The sequence below is a fragment of the Lygodium microphyllum genome, chromosome 4 (assembly GCF_053477565.2).
Source record: "Lygodium microphyllum isolate KBCC chromosome 4, Lygodium_microphyllum_v1.1.10, whole genome shotgun sequence".
In the NCBI taxonomy this organism is placed as follows: Eukaryota; Viridiplantae; Streptophyta; class Polypodiopsida; order Schizaeales; family Lygodiaceae; genus Lygodium; species Lygodium microphyllum.
Window position 1 is genome coordinate 165,009,839 of NC_141138.1, and position 4,483 is coordinate 165,014,321.

General features: G+C 36.7%; 1 pseudogene; it reads right to left on the reverse strand.

Moving 5' to 3' along the window:
- Window positions 1-3,250: 3,250 nt before the first annotated feature.
- On the reverse strand, window positions 3,251-3,857 carry LOC148037864 (E3 ubiquitin-protein ligase SINAT2 pseudogene; annotated as a pseudogene).
- Window positions 3,858-4,483: the final 626 nt, after the last annotated feature.

Genomic DNA, 4,483 nt, shown 5'->3' on the forward strand with positions numbered 1-4,483 from the left:
GCGATTAAGTCAACTAGTACACATTGAGATCATTATAAGAGAGACATCAAACTCAAAGAGGCAGCTAAAGTCGAGAGAGACCATGAGAGAAGGAGAGTTTGATGAGAGGAACGATGATAATATCCATGATTCTATTAAGGATCTATTAAGGCTCCATCTTTGGTATCATTTGGGAAAAAAACCATTCATCATTGACTATTATTTCTAGATAGGTCTATTCATAGTTTGGGTAGCAAGAATTTAAATTTTCATGCTTTACTGATGCTTATTCATTAAGATTTGAATGCTAGGATAATGTATTGATGGTTGGGGAGACTTTATGGATCGATAAGAACTCATTTTTCTTAGCCATTGGAAGGATCTTTGATGTCATAAATAGTGAAAGCAAGCATATGCTTTGAATATTAGTGCAATCTGTGCTTACATGCCATTTGGAAATGCTATTTGATTGTATGTATGCTTGACAATACTAGTTATGTATAGATATGATATTCTGTGAGACTTGAGCCTTGACTCCAAGCTATTACATCCATTTTTGTAGAGGTTGCATGGTCAAGTGATTTATTCTTTACAACTTGGATTCTTATACTATTTACTTACTCCTAGATGTATTATTTGGTATCTTTGAGTTTCCAAATGTTATGACATATATGTATTGAGATTGATTTTCTCTTGGAGACTTAATTGGTTTGATTCGAGTGGGAGAACTTTTAGATTTTATTTAGAATTTGGATTTTAGAGACTATGGTAGTCTCTCATATATGCTCATTGATTTATGTAAATATTGTTTTTGTAGTTACTAATCACTATGGACTAATTTTCATTTAATTTTTGGTTATGTGGTGTTCTCTCTTATGAGACGGATTAACTTGGTAAATCTCTTGGTTGCTTGGAGATCTCTTATGCAAAGTTAGCTCATGTACTTCATAACCACTTAGTTCGAGATGCATTTATGTATTTGACACTTCTCTAGTTCTCTAACATGATTTGGTACCTAGGGTTGTATGCTTTTCCCTACTCATTGCTAGTTGCATTGTAAGTTTGGTTGTTATCGAAACTTTTCTAGTAGTGGGAGCATTTTGTTTTGGACATTTTCCTATAGCTGAGTTCTAATTTACTACAATTTTATGATAGCATTGCTATACTTCAACTTTAAGCTCTTTTATTGAGGGAAGTTACTAATTTCATACTTTAGTGCTTCTATTTTTTGGACAACAATAATTTATTTGTACTTCTCCTTTTGCATACACTTTTGGCTCAATTTTGGTGCTATTTTGTTGAAATTATAGCAACCCATATTCTCTTTATTTTGTACTCATTATGACGGTGCTTCTAGTGATAGTGCTAGCTTTAACATTAATAAGTTGGATAGCAACAATTTTAAATACTAGACAATTTTGATGAGTCTTGGTCCAAAAGGAGCAATGTAAGCCATTGAAATGCAAAGGCATAGAGCAAGAAGACATTGGTGGCCACCCATCACAATTGGTGCTATATTTCATGGACAATTGATAAATGGAATCCGTCATGCTATTTCCGGAGTATGTAATAGCCTATGTGAGCACATGCACTCACATAATGATTGCACCATAACCTATACATGGATTGGGTCCTCAAGTATAGGACAGTACTTTGGCCTTTGCCTTGAGTTTGATCCATCTCTCAATCCATACATATGTCTTGTGCATGCAAACATATCTTGCATCTCTAATAAATTACAGGTCTTTCAATGCTTTCTTGAATTTATCCCATGCATGCTCTTTTGCATAGATTTACTCTATGCATAGGTTCAGTTCATGAATTGCAAGCAGTATGATATATCGACTCATCTGATTTGTAGGTATTCCAAAGAAGTCAAATCTCTCTTAATACACCTTCAATTAATTCACTACATTCTATTCATCAAATAGCTTTACCTAGCTCTCAACAACTTATATTCCTTTTGTCACAATTGACTCATATTTAGCACAAGACTATTCTTGTTGCTATTGCAAATATATGGTAAAAGTATAAAGCAATTGCATCACATTGTCACTTAAACTTGTACCACAAAACTCTTCATTTGGCCTTTTACGTTACAATATATACTTTAGTATATAAACTAAGACTTGAGGTTATGTCTTAGGATAAATCTAAATATATAGCTTTGTAATTCAATAAGGAATGCTTTATTGGAGAACCAATTGTTGTGGAAATAGATTGTTTACTTTTCTTAGGAAACTATTTGTTCTACTCTTAGCGGTTGATATGCTTTCAAGAGCAAGGTATGAAGATGAAGAAGAAATTATGGTAAATGATAAAGAGTCTGAAAGTGTAGTGACATGTAAATCCTTGTTCTAGATATCCAATGTTGATAAACATGGATCTAGAGCTATGCTAGCTATGGCAGACATAGGTTATAAACATAAAATATGACTAAGATAAATAATTATAACTCAAGTGAATTAGGTTCCAAGATATATTAAGTTGGACTCATAAACACAATATTGAGTGACATGGAATGATAATACTATATATGTGAAATGAGTGTCAAGTACATGCTTATATAGCTTTTGGATAGTACTACTGTACCTCACTGTGCTTATGGGATTTTGTCATCTCTTCCTAGAGCTTACATCATATGTCTATCTTCCATACAAATCCACTTATGGGCATACATATCATGCATCATTTGCTATTCTTAACACCCCCCCTCAAATGATGAGTTCCTACACCTATTGGCATTTGCCCCCCCCCCCCCCCCCCCCTCCACATGCAAACATGGACTAGGAGACTAGCTCTTTGGCAGTCTTAGTCAAGTCAAGCTTGAAACTTTACATTTTTGGTAGGGTTTGTTACATCCACTATGGGAAGCAGATCTACTAAGGGAATTTGAGATCCACTATGGGAAAGATCCACTTTGGGAAAACATGATCCATGATGGAAAAACTTTGCAAAACATTTGTTTGTAGCACCGGAAAGCATTTTCTTCTTCATGTTTCTTTGGCATTCTTTCTTCTTTGTCTTCGTGGTCTTTTTGGCCTTCTGGGTCTTTGATCAAAGCTTTATCTGAGGGAAGTTGTAGAAGACCTTCCTTTTCACCTATAACTAATTTCGTGAAGTAGGAATTATCAAAAACCAAGGGATTGCTAGTCCATGCCCCTTCAAAGCTAGATCTGTCTTTGTGGGCATGTCCCAAGGTGTGCGCCCCTAACAAAGCAACAATCTCCTTGTCACCCAGGCCCATGCGGCCAAAAACATCTCGTAGGTGTCAAGCACCTTTAGTTACATTTTCCACTTCTTGAGGGTTTGACTTAACATAACGATGATTAAAAGTGCACCCATTGTGCATATCCACTTTTTGGTCAATCCTCAAATGTGCCACTAGAGTGGGTATGTCACTAGTGATTGAACACTAAGAACTAGCATAAGGACAACTGTAAGGTCTAAAAGCACAATGAGCCTCATGTTTTTGCTTACTATAGTAAGGAAAGACTTCAGTATAGCGAAGACTATGATATTTCTAGGGAAGCTCAAGTGACTCTGCAACCTTTTCCAATGCAAGACACCTAATATTCCCGAGTTCATATTTGCAAGTTGGGTAGCGATTGTGAATACACACCTTGCAATTGGAGCAGTGTATGCCCATTTGGACATTGATGAATAGGAGGATACATTGAGTTTGTGCAAACTGGGCACTCTAAAAGATCATGGACATTGCTAGTAGGTGAGATGCTAGCTTTAGCAAGAGCTGCTGTTGCCTTTGGCATAGAAACACATCCCCCATCTGAGAGTGACAAATTGGTAATGCTTGAACTAATTTCATCTTCTTGCACTGTAGACTCTCGAACTTCCACACATACAATCTTTGGGGCCATTCTTTCTTGTATAGAGCAAAAAGTTCTGCCCAAATATCTACTTTATGCTTACTTCACTTGCTAATCATTCAAAGTAGCCTTACACTCAGTTTCCTATATAAGGGAATGCAAGTATTTGCAAGATCGATAAGTAGAAACACACTCAGATCACAAAAAGACACCTATTCCCCAAAAAACTTGGGAAGAATTGGCATTCACAAATTCCCCATCATTAGATTCATCTCCTGGCGGTTGCACAAAAGGAGGCCAATGGTCTTGAGAGACTCCATAGATCATTGGCTTGAGAGACTCCATAGATCACAGTGCAGAATATGGTGGTAACCCTAGATAATAATGATGGTGAGGATGATGGTGGGTAGCAAGAAGAAGAGCATCATCTCTCCCTTCTCTCTTTTCAATCTCTATCAGAGACAAAATTAGACCCCTGGACCAAGCTGTCCCCCTTCGTTAGCACCTCCAATGCAAACCTCAAGCCAAGTTTCTTGAGCAATGCCTCCTTCACCTCATACAAGACAATGGATGTGTGCATGGATTGAAGAAGTTGAGATGGAAATAGGATGTGGACTTGTACAAGGAGAAGAATGAAAGAGGGACAAATTGTAGAGCTTGCAGAGAAGAATAAATCA